The sequence below is a fragment of the Apium graveolens genome, chromosome 10 (genome assembly GCF_009905375.1).
Source record: "Apium graveolens cultivar Ventura chromosome 10, ASM990537v1, whole genome shotgun sequence".
Lineage (NCBI taxonomy): Eukaryota > Viridiplantae > Streptophyta > Magnoliopsida > Apiales > Apiaceae > Apium > Apium graveolens.
This window is the reverse complement of record NC_133656.1, coordinates 103020132-103034950: the sequence shown is the minus strand read 5'-3', so window position 1 is coordinate 103034950 and position 14819 is coordinate 103020132. Positions and strand designations below refer to the sequence as shown.

General features: G+C 35.3%; 1 non-coding gene across 1 annotated transcript; it reads right to left on the bottom strand.

Annotated features, from left to right (window-relative positions):
* Nucleotides 1–13972: 13972 nt before the first annotated feature.
* On the bottom strand, nucleotides 13973–14079 carry LOC141694075 (small nucleolar RNA R71). Its single transcript, XR_012563407.1, has one exon. It is a non-coding gene; the product is annotated as a small nucleolar RNA R71 (small nucleolar RNA).
* Nucleotides 14080–14819: the final 740 nt, after the last annotated feature.

Below are 14819 nucleotides of genomic sequence, written 5' to 3'. Positions count from 1 at the left end.
GTAACAAAGAGAGTTCTTGAGACAAATTGTTTTTATTTGGGTTTGTAATAAAGTTAGTGTGTGGTTCTTGTTTTCAACTCTTAACCTTAAAAGATCCTGAGTAGCAGTAGTTCGGGGGTAATTATCATATTTATATTCCGCTTGTGCAGGTTTAGTTTGTAGTTGTTATTAATAATGCCCCAAATCTATACCCCGAATTTGGAGGGTGTTATATTTAGTATGCCTCAAATGCCATTTAGCATGCCATACTGGAATAACATGTTTGCACATAATATGCCTTTCCATGTTAATCAGCCTGTGCATGATAATTCTGCAATGATGAATGGTTTTAAGTATTCTACTCTATTAATTAAGGATGAACATCAAATGCCTAAGTCAAATGAGGATAAGCCTAAGAAACCTAAGAAAAGGCTAACAAAACAGGACCCAAGGAAACTTGGGTACCAAAATCAACTTGATTTGATTTTGTTGTGTGTAGGGAAACATAAAGAATCTTCGGTATCTGGATAGTGGGTGTCAAGGCACATGACTGAAGATTCTACCCTGCTCACTGAGTTCAAGGAGAGAGTTGGCCCAAGTATTACGTTTGGAGATAACAGCAAGGGTTATACTGTGGGATATGGCTTGATTTCAAAGGACAATGTCATCATTGAGGAAGTTTCCCTAGTGGATGGACTCAAGCATAATTTTTTGAGTATCAGCCAGCTTTGTAAGAAGGGCAACTCAGTAACTTTCTGTTAGGCCTCAATGATACTATAGAAGGGGGTTGAATATAGTATCTACAATCAATTCGATTATAAATACAAGTATATGACAGAAAACAAGTTTATTCAATATATCAAACTCTATTACAGTAGGTTTAATCTACTCTCTCAGTGATGTATGATATCACTAAGAGCTGCTAGGATTACAATGAATAATATTTTCGTGAATGATAACACATCTAGTGTAAACCTTAAGCTGTGTTTATATAGTACACAGTTGCAAGATATCTTCTAATTGATATGAAATATATCTCTTCCTAAAATATATCAATCAGATATTATCTTTTACAAGTCTTCTAGTCATCCAATTCTTAAAGCATATCTTCCTTTGTTTAGTCCAGATCCTCTCCTAGAAATCAGCCGCACTTTACTCCTGAAGCATATCATTCCTTAAGTTCCGATATCACAAGTTCTGATACCTTAAGTTCTGATATCTTCCTGTCTTCAGTAAATCCTGATTCCCAGCTAAGTCCTGATATTAAGTTCTGAAACTAAACACATCAGATTAGTCATGACATCATCAAACATATCTAACAATCTCCCCCAACTTGTATATTATGAAAAATGTACAAGTTATAAATCTGATGATGTCAAAAACATTCAAGTACAAATGCAATGAGAGTTTATTTAGATAACTAACTACAACTTACAGTCCTTGCAGCTTTTTACCAATCTTACTAAATCAATCTGAATCCAAAATGATTCTTGACAAAGTTTGATATCAGCTTCTCTTCTGCATTTCTCAGGACTTGAGCTAATTCAGCTTTGACTTGCTGCAGATCTTCATCTTCATTATCACCAATCTAATAAATGGCAGCTCTGAGTGCAGAAATTGGATTTCTTTCAAGTCCATCTCCCAGTCTGATTACCCTTGGATGTGTAGAATCTTCATTATATTATAAACATCTTCCTTTCAGAATTACTTCTACCTTAGCAGAATTCTTCCTCATAAGAATTTCTCTTCCATCATCCTTAGTCATCATTGGAGTATACTCTGTCATTCTTGCACCAGAAATTCTTAGTAAATCTCTTATTGTCTTCAGAATATATTATGACCATTTCCTAGTAACATCAGAATTTACCTCCAGAAGGTAATGAATATATTGGAGCTCTTTGACAGATTTCTTCAGCACATCAGAGTCAGATAATCTATAAGTTCTACCATCAATCAGAAATAAGATCAATTTCTCTATTTCTTCATAACCATCACGAGTATCCATCACCACTTGAGCAGAAAGCACTTTGTCAAGGTGCTTCTGTGTGATCTCTTCATATGGCTTGTCATTTAATGTGAATGGATCTCTAATATTAACTTCTATCCCAGTATGGAATTTCTCTCTGTCAGAACCTAATCCAGAAGTGTCTCTAGCTTTCTTGGCTTTTACCCCAAATACTGCAAGTTGATTCAACATCTGATTTGTCTTGGGCTGAACTAGAATAGACTTATTCCATAGCAGCTTCTTCTTGTCTTCTAATGTTAAGCTATCTATGTCAACTTGAGCAGTGTCAGAGGTTGATGTTTTGATGAATTGGTCAGGATTTTTAGTTTCATCTATAGCTTGCTATTCTGAAATATCTTCAGGATTTATTAAGTTCTGAACTTCTTCACTCTGAACAACTTGAGCTATGTCAGAGGTTGTCTTAGATTCTTATATCATCCTCTTTCTCTTCAGAGTGTCAACTGTTTCATCTTCAGCAGCATCATCATCACAGAATTGAACCATCACATCAGAAGTAGTTGTTAGAACTTGATCATCAGTATTTGAAGTATCAGCATTTGTGATCAACAAAGGAACATCCTGATCTGTTGGCTTCTTTCCTTCCTTGCATAGCAGATTTATCAGAGTTCTTGCTACCAGACATTCTCTGATGAGAACTTGTCTTTTGAATGGGAATTCTGCTCAGCTGCTTCCCTTGACTTTGACCTCTACTCTTTTCAGAGTTTCCCTGGTCATCTCCATGATCATTTTTTTCTTCAGTGTTTGGCTTGGTGAGCATTTGGACTTAACTACCTTCTCCCCCTTTTTGGCATCATCTGTCAGGAGTAGAGAAAGAAGGAGTTCCACTGAAATATAACCGTTACAGTAAATACGAAAAATAAGTCAATTAAATAAATAATGCCACGCAAGCATCAAGATTTGCATCAGAACTTGACTATTATCAGAATTTAACGGTCATCAGAACATGGCTTCTGCACTCAAAAAGTGAATAACTGTTTCTGTGTTTCTTCACACAAATACTGACTGGTTTCTTCAGAGTTTAATCATCAGAACATAATCAGAACTTGTCCTCAGAATTTATGCAAATAATACTTAACTGTTTATCAGAAACAATTTAATCACCACATTAATTTTCATCATTCATGTGGAGTGAGAGTGCATGTATTTGCAAATGATCAGATAAAGATTAAAGTCTGATAAACTTCAGTATATCTTAGAAATTAGGCATAACTAAGAAAAATGCTTAAAATTAGTCTTTAATATTGAAGTCTACTGTAGAATAAAGTTATGCAAGAATCCACCTCAACTGTTTGTGCTTATTTTATGCATCTTTTGAAATTCTTTTGACAAGGGCTTCTCAGTGTAAATGAGTTACAACTGCCATCAGAATTAATGTTGTTATCAGAATATTTCTCCAGTAATAAGAGAATGTGAAAAGTCACCAAAAAAAATTAATTTGCTTTTCTAATGCATATAACTTAATACCAGCAATGCACTTGGATCTTCCCTTTCACATATTTACTCTAAATCTCAAAGGAGTACCTGATTTCAATTTTTTTTAGATAAGTGAGGCTTATCAAGCATGTAGTTCATCCTTAAGATTAACTAACATCAGAATTTGACAGATAAGAAGCAATAATCTAGTTTGTGACTTAGTAATAAGATACAGGAAGTAAATTTGACTAAGATCAAAATCAGAATTTACTTGTGTTAGTGATTTCCACATAAATAAATAATTCTAACATGGGATACATAGTTTGTTAAAGACTACTAAGTCAGTATCTAACAAAATAATCCTCATTGGATTGAATAGTCATAGAACATTCAAAACTCTTTCAGAGTTTATAGAATCACATCAAATAATAAACAGTGTTTAATATGTTATAATTTAAGCACAGATTACATTGAGATAAGAAAATCTGTAAACACTGATCATAAAGTCTGATGTATGAGAACAAAAACTAAACAAATTTTGAGAAAGAACCTGAAACCATTCCAAGTTCATTTACCAGTCTTGTAAAAGTAGCTTCACATAGTGATTTTGTGAAGATATCTGCTAGTTGTTGATCTGTTGGAACAAAATGAAATTCCACTGTACCTTCCATCACATGTTCCCTTATGAAATGGTACCTAATGCTAATGTGCTTTGTCATTGAGTGTTGAACTGGATTTCCTGTCATAGCAATAACACTTTGATTATCATAGTAAATAGGTATTTTAGAAAATTCTAACCCATAATCCAGCAATTGATTTTTCATCCACAAAATCTGAGCACAACAACTTCCTGCAGCAATATACTCTACTTCTGCAGTTGATGTGTAAATTGACTTTTGTTTCTTGCTAAACCAAGAAACTAATCTACCTCCAAGAAATTGGTAGCTTCCACTGGTACTTTTCCTATCTATTTTGCATCCTGCAAAATCTGCATCTGAGTAACCTATTAGCTTAAAGTCTGATTCTCTAGGATACCACAATCCTAGATCAACAGTACCTTTGAGGTACTTGAATATTCTTTTTGCAGCTATAAGATGAGGTTCTCTTGGATCAGCCTGAAATCTGTGGGTTTCTAGTTAAATGTTTGCACTGCCCAGCTAAACAGGACCGTGTACTCATTAGTCACAGATTGAATGATAAACTAGAGTACATGCCACCAACCTCTTGAACGGAGAGAACACCTAGTTAGTTTGAATTCATTTAGGGATGTGAGTGGGGGTACCCCAACCAGCACACTGCTTAAGGACCCAGCCTCGGGGCCATGGATGTTAGTATGTTATTATCACCTTAATTATTGTACCCTACCATCTAAAGCAATACGTTGAAGGGGATGTAATCTACCAATGAATCATGAGTGCATGGATTTAATGTATTGTAAAGTCAAGGTAGATTCAGAAAACTTTAAGATGGACAATGTACTTTGAGGCCATAGGCATGAATCTAAGGTTGTTTGCGTAAAGACCCTTGACTTTATCAAGCATACAACATCTTCAAGAACGTCGAAATAAATTAAATCCGCTTATAGTCCTAGTGCTCCTCATACATGCAAATTTGGTCAAATCTTTTACTGTTTCAGTCCTACCATCACAGTGACAAACAAGATTTTTGAACATTATGGAAAATTAAATGAAAAAAGTATTGGTATGTCATCAACATTCAACAAACATGTGGATTAGGTGATGCCCTTGGTTACAGTTGAGGCCAGGGGGATTGCCGCCAACAATTTCAAAGACATAGACTTGAAAAGGTACCCTTATAAATATTTGGTCAAAGATCATATTCTTTTCCATTGTGGAATTTTCATTTTTTTTCTATATTTTTAGTGTTTTTTTAATACTTTAACTTTTAATCCTTCCGCCCCTACTACGCATCCTAGTTACTTGTGTATGAAGCTGATAGGATGCTTATCAGAAGCATCAAACCTATTCACTCACACTATTTTTGCTTTTGCTTCTGATGCTTTAACCACCCAATGAACTAATTAAACATATATATGAACTTTTAGGAAATATATTTAGCTATAATCTCATAGTAAAATTTGGATGTGTTTCTACTTTTTAGCACATTAGTATGTTACTGAAGACTTTGTCGATTAACTTGTACTTGTGTAAATGTTCAGGTGGCCACGAATTCAGCAAAAGCACCGAAAATGCTGGTGAGGGTGGCCTGTGGTAAGTCTTTAGTTGACAACGAATCAATTGTAAAATGTCTATTATATATTAGGTATCTAGGAATTATGTGCTGTTTACTTTTATTAGGTAGCTAAAAATTATGTGTTGTTTGTGTGCTATGATATTAATTTATGATCCGTTATCACTGTTTCAGGTATCATTGGCCTGCAGGGTTGATTTACTGCTCTTTGATTTGATCATGCAGAAGTTGGACTCTTCTTTAGTTTGTCGAAATTGGGTTGATTGGCTAAATTGGATGGAGTTGCCGGAATTTAAGAATAGGGTACTTAAAAATTAGTATAGCATGAGTTGGCTAATGGAATGCTTGTATTTTATTTGAAATGTATGTATAGTATGGTATGAGTAATATTTTAGTATTAGACTTGTAATTTGGATGAGTACCTTTATGTTTCTGTGTGGATGCTTTTTGTTGGGATGTTACATTGTTTTGGTTCCCTGTGGCTGTAAATAGTACCAGGATGGCATGCAATTTACAGAACATTAACATCACAATGGTACATATAAATTGATGTAAAAAATTTACAAAAGACATCATGTAAAATAATATTAAATGAAAAAGAACTAAAAAAACCAATGTGAAATAGTCATTTGACATCGGTTCTGAAAAGAAACTCAATGTATTTTAAGTCAAATAATATCGAACTTGAATGAAGCTGATGTCTTAAATTTTACAATATTAAAGAGTAAACATCGGTTTGAGAAACTGGCTGATGTTAAACAAAAAGATTTTACATCGGTTTTGTGAAGAACACCCATGTCTTATCCATCATTTCACATCGGGGGGATAATTTAACCGATGTCTGATCAAATATTTCACATCGGGCAACTAATCTAACCGATGTCTGATCTAGACTTTTACATCGGTTTGTTTGAAAGATTTTTTAAAAAATGTCTTTTAGAGCTTGTAGGTTTCATGTTTTAATGGATAATTACCCCATAATATACTCATATTCACCTAGAAATACTGTAATATAAGCTGAAATTTGTTGTAAAGAGATCATAATTATTCTTAAAACTGATGTATAGCACTGTAATAGACATCGGCTGTGAACCGATGTCAAAGGCTGATGACATTTAACATCACACGTGAAGACATCGTTTCAGTTTTTTTTAACATCGATTCAGAATCGATGTCTGATCCCATATTTCTAGTAGTGACTCCAAAAGAAAATTGGACTTCAGTGATGAGGAAATGGAAGACTACATTCCCAAAAAGTCTACAAATTCAACTCAGACATCAAAACCCTCAGTGGTATTTGAAGAATTCAAGGTGGTGGATCCAACTAGAAACATTCATGGTGAGCCCATTATTCCTAAGGATGAGCTAGTAGACTGGGATACTTTGCCAATTCCTGAGCTAAATTTTCCTATCTTCAACAAGCCAAAGAAGACAAAGACTAGAGCAAGCAAGAAAGTGAAGCCTGTGACTCTCAGATCCAGGACCCTAACCAAAACTCGATCTACAGTCAATAAGGGAGATTTGTTATATATTTATGACATCAAGGAGTTCTCTGACATAAACCTCTACTTAGATGAATCGGAAGAAGTAAGAGGAATTGATGCTCACAGACATCTTCCTGAAAGGATGGTGTTTAAATATAAGGGAGGAAAAGAGATAATATGGCCACTTCACAGGATTCTTGTAGAAAGCCAATCAGTTCTAATAAAGATCTACTCATCTTTCAAAAAGAACTTTGGATACAATGTGACATCAAGGAGATTAGTTCTAAAGAAGATTGAGGAGCTGAGGAGTAATAGAGCCAAAGATGCACTACCAAAAACTCTGTCAATTCCCTTCACAGGAAAGAGAGTGCATTTGAGGCCCTATTGGCTGATGGAATTCAGGGATGAAAAGGGAGTAAGAAGATTCTTCATATTGGAGGACCAATTGAGTATCTCTAGCAATGAGACTCTATTGAAAATGCAAGAAATGCTAGATCTCTCAGAAGTTGATGAACTTGAGTTCCACAGATAACTCCAAAATCAGATATAAGAGAACAACAAGAGGCTTGGAAAGAAATCCAGACAATCAAGGAAATAGACTTATCTGCTCAGACTAGAGGAGCACCTTGATAATGATTGTGAGCAACTTCTTTGTATACTTTGCTTTGTTCAATTTTCAATAAGACATTGGGGGAGATTGTTAGGAACATGTTGTGAACTTGATGATAAGTTAAATAAAACACCTTAGTAGATTTAACTTAGTGTATTTTGTAGCACTCGACGGATGATCAAATATAGTCCCGACGGATGATTTAATATAGTCCCGACGGATGATAAATTGACATCCATCGAGTGAGAAGCTTATGTAATAATAAGTATTGTAGCACATTTCTGCAAACAAATTGTATAGAGTCTGTAGAAGCATATGAGTCATGCTGACTCTTAGTAGATATGCAGAATAGGTTGATTAATTGAAAATATAAGATGTCTTGCAATTCTGTATAAATGAAATGGAGTCAAGTGATAAAATAGCTACCCGACGGATGATCAACAAAGCTACCCGACGGATGATTAACAAAGCTACCCGACGGATGACAAGCATGTACCCGACGGATGATCAAATTCAAATATCTGTTGACAGTGACAACACAGTCACATGCGTTGGGTGTTTGCAAAAGGAATGTGGTAGCATGTTAAGCAGGAATTTGAGAACAAAGAAGCATTACCATTTCCATGCTATTATGAAGATATTTAAAGATGCTGGAATAGAGTAGTGAAGCAGCATGAAGTTAGACTAGATATGTTTTGTTTTATTATCTTGTCTTACTATCATGTAAACTTGGTGATATAAAAACCAAGTGTAGCTAGTAGAACAATTAACTAAGCACACACATTTTCAGAGAAACATTTTTAAGCTGTATTATGTAGCATTTCTCTGTAAGTTTAGTTGTTCTATTTGTAAGCAGCTGTGAGCTATTCAAGCATCACAGGGTTCTCATTCAATATATATATATATATATATATATCTGGTGGATACTTTCAAATCCACCAGAAAGTTTTAAAAGCCTGTGTTTTTATTACTTTGTGTTTTGATTTACATAAATTATTCATTCCGTACTTTGCAAATCAAACACTTATATATTATCGAGTAAGAACTATTTTAAAATATTTAAAAAGTAGCCAGAATTATATTCAACCCCCCCTTCTGTAATTCTTGTTGTATTGTTAGGGAATAACATGATCTAACTGGTTATTCAGATGCAAATTATGCAGGTTGTAAAATTGATAGAAAAAGTACAACATGAACCTGTCAATTTATAGAAAATTAGCTAGTATTTTGGTTCAGTAAAAAGCAAAATTTATTCTCTACTTCTACAGTTGAGGCTGAATATATTGCTGCTGGTAGCTGTTGTGCACAGATTTTATGGATGAAAAATTAACTGTTGGACTATGGTCTACATGTGAATAAGATTCCTATTTTCTGTGATAACACAAGTGCCATTACAATTACTGAAAATCCAGTAAAGCATTCAAGGACCAAGCAAATTGACATCAAGTACCACTTCATTAGAGAGCATGTTATGAATGGTACTGTGGAACTTCATTTTGTTCCAAGTGAGAAATAACTTGCAGACATCTTTACCAAGCCACTTGATGAATCCACCTTTACTAGGTTGGTAAGTGAGTTAGGTATGCTTAATTATTCTTAATTCATTTTGATGTCTAAGCAAATTGTAATGCAACCAGAGTAAAAGTTGATATTTCCTGTCAAAGATAAAATTTTGGCTAAGTCTGAATTTATATCTCGACGGATGTTCATTATCCGTTGAAAATGAATATCCGTTGAATCATATCATCCATCGAAGTATCAATTATTACTCTGGGTATTTTATCATTATCCGTCGAATTACACTCAATCTCAGTTGTTAATTTTATCATTATCCATCGAATTTACTTACAGCCTGTATGTATATTTCAATGGATAATCTTAGAATTTTGACAGTTTTTTTTTATTTTAAACGGCTATTTTGGGCTAATTTGATTGGTTACTTTATTTCCCTTTTTAATTTTTGACAATTTATTTCTGAGAAAGTATATAAGCTAATTTCTTTTCTACTCTTTACTTTTATCTTTCTCAAGCAATTTCTCTAACTTCTTCTTCCCCAAAAGCAAAAACTCCCTTTCTATAACTAATTTTAATCACAGTAATGACACCAGTAGTCAAGATCATGTCCTCAACTGGGTATGTGTATGAAAAGAACAACTTCATGGCTTTGGTGAACAAGCAAATTCCGACATCTGAAGACTATCACAAGATGATGAACTTCATCCTGAACTGTAAACTAAGTTATGCCATGCTTGAGTCTCCAACCATCTACTGTGAGGTTGTCTAGGAAATCTGGACTACAACAGTTTTTAACTCAAAGGACAAGACAATTACCTTCACTCTCAAAGGTAATGAACACTGTATTAACTGTGATACAATTGAAAAATGCTTTAAATTCCCCGAAAACAACATATTTGCTCCATACATAGACACTGATGTGAGTAACATGCTAGTTTCTATGGGTTATGCTCTTAGTGCCACTAAGTTAGGTGATGTGAGGAGAATGGGTCTTAGAAAAGAATGGTGTTTTTTGTGTGATTCCTTTATTAAGGTATTTTCCGACAAAGTTAGCAACTTTGATGCTGTAACTTATTCACTTGTTAACATGCTTTATATGTTTCCAAGTGATAAGTAGTATAACTTCAATACTTCAGTTATGTATGAATTAGGGAGTAAGTTGGGAGATATAAAGAAAAGGTCTAAGAACTTATATTATGCTAGATTCTTTATGTTAATAGCTAATTTTGTGTCTGAGGATCTCTCAATCTTGAACCCAACAAATAAGTTAGATTGTTGGGTCCAAGAGAGAAGAGTTATCGCTGACTTGAACAGGACAAATCACCACAAGGATGTTCCTCTTGCGTACATGCCAATCATGGAACTGCCTCAGGTAAGTGAGGTAAATATTTCTTTCCCTAATACTTCTTGTTGAGTGGCATCTTTGACACTTTATAATGCTCTATTAAGCTTTGAATTAATGCGTTTGTACTCAAGTTGTTAAGTGTTTTAATGTGTTTTCTAGTATTTTTGCATTTCAGGCATTATCTAGGTAATCAGGTGAATTAACATTGTTTTGGTGCTAATTTGGTGTCAAGGTGGTGTTGGAATAAAAGCTCGTGGAAAGCCGACTCGAAGCAGCTAAGAAAATCAGAAATCTGAAGTTTTTCCAGAGGAATGGCGCGCCCGCGCTGGTCAAGCGCGCGGCCGCGCCAGGATGTCAGAAAGGCAGCGCGCCCGCGCTGTGATAGCGCGCAGCCGCGCCGGTGCGAATTCAAAGAATCCTGATACTATTATAATTACAATTGGAGGACTTCTGTATTGCATGGGCTGCTATATATATTTAAATAAAGGACGTTTTCAAGAGAGAGACGTACCAGAGCACAAGAAGAGCCGTAAGAAGACCGTTTTAGCACGTATTCAACGAAGACGAAGAAGATCTTGTTTTTACTTGTGAATCTTTGTTCTAAGTGGTAACTTGGATGCTAGTTTTCTTACTTGTGAACCTTACTCTTGTTTCGTACTTGGTTTTGTTATTTAAGTATAAAGACTACGTTTAATATACCATGCTTTCATCGGAACCCACGTTGATGATGAGTCCAATTATGGGCTAATCGTTATCGTGGGGTTCTAGCGGATTTATTTATGGATTTATTTAGTTAAATTGTTCGATGCCTTAGTGTGTGGTGATGGTATGATAACCTAGTATTGGTTGTGTATATTCGTCTTATGTGCGTCGCAAACTTATAAGATAGCGTGTTAATTATAATATCCCATATTTTCAAATATTATTATTATTATTATTTGGAATTGTTTATATGAATTTTAGTGAATTATATGATAAGTGGAATTAATGTTTTGGATGTTTATATATGATATTCTTTGAGTATTTTAATTTTTTATATCTCCAGAATAAAATATAGATAATTGTGATATTTTTCTGGTAATTTTTGGGCTGTTATATGATTTTATAATAATTTATGGATTTATTAATTATTTTCTGAGTAATTATAAAACTATTTTATAAAGCCGGGAATCATCCAACTTCAACTGTTTTTGCGTTTTTACAACCCGAAACTCTTCCGAAAACTCATTCCTAACCTAATCTGGTAATTTCGGACATCTTTCGTGTTTTAACTTTTTCGATCCAGATTACGGTTTGACCCGTACGCATTCCGGTGTACAATTTTCGATACGTTAATAATTTCGATAGATCAATAAAACCCGTATTCTCGAAAGACGGGATATTATTACATTATCTTCGTATAAAGTATTTTATAAGAAGCCCAGTTTTGATAATTATCCAAATGTGATACAAAATGGTATCATTTTATAGTTTCTTAGTGGCTAAGTAATCTATTTTCGGATCCGATATGATCCAAGGGGATACTCGTTACGTGTTTAATATGCATTTATATGAATCGATCCGTAATTTGAACGCGTGTTTATTTGCGTCTTTATCGAGTTACTCGTTTTATCTCGTTTTATGTGTGTTGGATGTATTTTATGTGTTTTCGGGATTTTCTGTTTCTTTAGGAAGCATTTCTGTTTTCCAAATATAAACAGACCGGGACCCCATCGGGACGTCAAACCCCACAAAATCCATGTTTTTATTTTTATAAAATCATTCGTATTTCAAATACCCAAGTGGATGGGGGCGTTACAGGTTGGTATCAGAGCTGAGGTTATAGTAAACTAGAAACAAGAGTGTGTAGGAGTGTGTATAGCTATGTGAGGACACTTGAGCTCATATTGAGTTCCTGTTGGATTATTGGATATAGTACCAACAAGTAAGTTAAGATAGGCGTATTCGTTTGAGATGGCTGTGTTGAGTTGGATAGAACTTCTGGCAGTTGCAAACATCTATTATGGAATCTCCCGTTGGCATTTGTTTATTGATTAAACATGTTATTTTGGATTGAGGTTTCATAGTGACGACCAAATCCTTTTACCCCAGATTTGGGGGCGTTACATTAATCTTTAATGAAGCGACAGTGAATTTAAGGATTTAGAACTTGCCATGCTAGCATAGGTTCATGTGTTATTGTTATGCATGATTCGTAGGTAATTTTAACCATCTTACTTGCCCTATGTAATCATGATAGATAACTTGTGCTTAAACCGTCATGTTGTCAAATTCTATAGACATATAGGATCTCAATATAATTGGTGTCTATTCAACTTCTATCTCTTTTATGGATGCTTGGTAGTGGGGTATTCGTACAACGAAAGTTGGCGTTTATCAGTTTCGTGTTATCTGATTAGTGTCATGACCATTACATGCTAAGGTTAAGAACGAAAAGGCTATTGAATGAAGTATTTAATGAAGTTAGGATCCCATGTTTGTCATATATAATATTCAACCATTCTTAATCTCTTAGTTATAATTATTAGTTTAATTCTTAGTTATAATCAACCTCAATTTGTTATCGTCTTAACATTGAATAATAACCATACATTGTTGCTTAAGTGCATAAATTAATTAGTTAACAAAGCCAGTCTTTATGGGAATGAATCTGATTTAAATCTTATACTACTTGCGAACTCATATACTTGCGTGTATTATTAGCGCATGTTTAGCGACTAACAAGTTTTTGGCGCCGCTGCCGGGGACTGCTGTGTTAATTTTTAGTTTATGTGTTTTCCATCAGTGGTCGTTAAAGTTCATTGACTCAGACATTGTTACTTAATCTTTTCCTTATCTTATTTCAGGTACTCTAGCGAGGGTGTATGCATACGCATTCGCGTACTTGTAACCGAACACTGGATAAAGCCGAGGAAGAAGTTGTGGTAGTTCAAAAGGAAGTTTTTGAAGAAAAAAAGAAGGTAGAAGAAGAGAAAGTAGATGAAACAACTTTAGTAGAGATGGGAGATCAAGCAGAAAATCCTAAGGCTTTGATGGACTATTCTCAGCCTAAGATCAATGACATTCAGTCAAGCATCATCAGGCCAGCCATCAGGGCTAACACTTTTGAGATCAAGTTAAGCACGATTCAGATGATACAGAACTTAGTTCAGTTTGGGGGTTCTCCTACTGAAGACCCCAACATGCACATCAGGGATTTTATCGAGATCTGCGACACTTTCAAGTTTAATGATGTGACTGAAGATGCTATCAAGCTGCGACTCTTCCCATTCTCTCTTAGGGATAAAGCTAAGTGCTGGTTACATTCTCTACCAGCAGGGTCTATCACCACTTGGGAAGATCTTGCTCAAAAGTTTCTCACTAAATTCTTCCCTATGGAGAAGACTGCTGCAATCAGGAATGCTCTTACTCACTTTGCTCAGCAAACTGGAGAATCTCTGTGTGAGGCTTGGGATCGATATAAGGAGATGCTAAGGAAGTGCCCACATCATGGCATGCCTGATTGGATGGTTATTAACTGTTTCTACAATGGATTGGGTGCTACTTCTAGATCCATGCTCGATGCGGCATCAGGAGGAGCCTTGTGGGCTAAAAGCTACGATGAAGCTTATGAATTGATTGAACTAATGGCTGGTAATGAGTACCAGAATCCTTCCCAGAGACTGACTCAGGGAAAAGTTGCAGGAATTCTGGAGTTGGATGCAGCAACAGCTATAGCTGCCCAACTTAAGGCTTTGACGATGAAGGTGGACACTTTGGCTAACAATGGGGTTAATCAAATCGCTAGTGTTTGTGAGCTTTATGCTGGTGCCCATAAGACTGATCAGTGCACAATTTCTAGTGAATCAACTTAGTTCGTGAGCAACTTTCAGCGTTCGCAGCAACCTGTGCCAACCACTTATCATCTCAACAACCGCAATCATCCTAATTTCAGCTGGAGCAACGCTCAGAATGCGGTTCAACAGCCTTATCAGCAGGATCCAGCTAAGCATTACAACCTCCTGGTTTTCAACAACCGCAATATGCACCAAGACAACAACTTCAACTACAACAAGCTAATGAAAAATCTGAATTAGAGGAGTTGAAGCTTATGTGCAAGAGTCAAGCTGTTTCTATCAAGACCTTGGAAAATCAAATTGGGCAAATTGCCAATGCCTTGCTAAATCGTCAGCCTGGTACACTACCTAGTGACACTGAAGTGCCAGGAAGGAAGGAAGCTAAGGAGCAGGTAAAGGC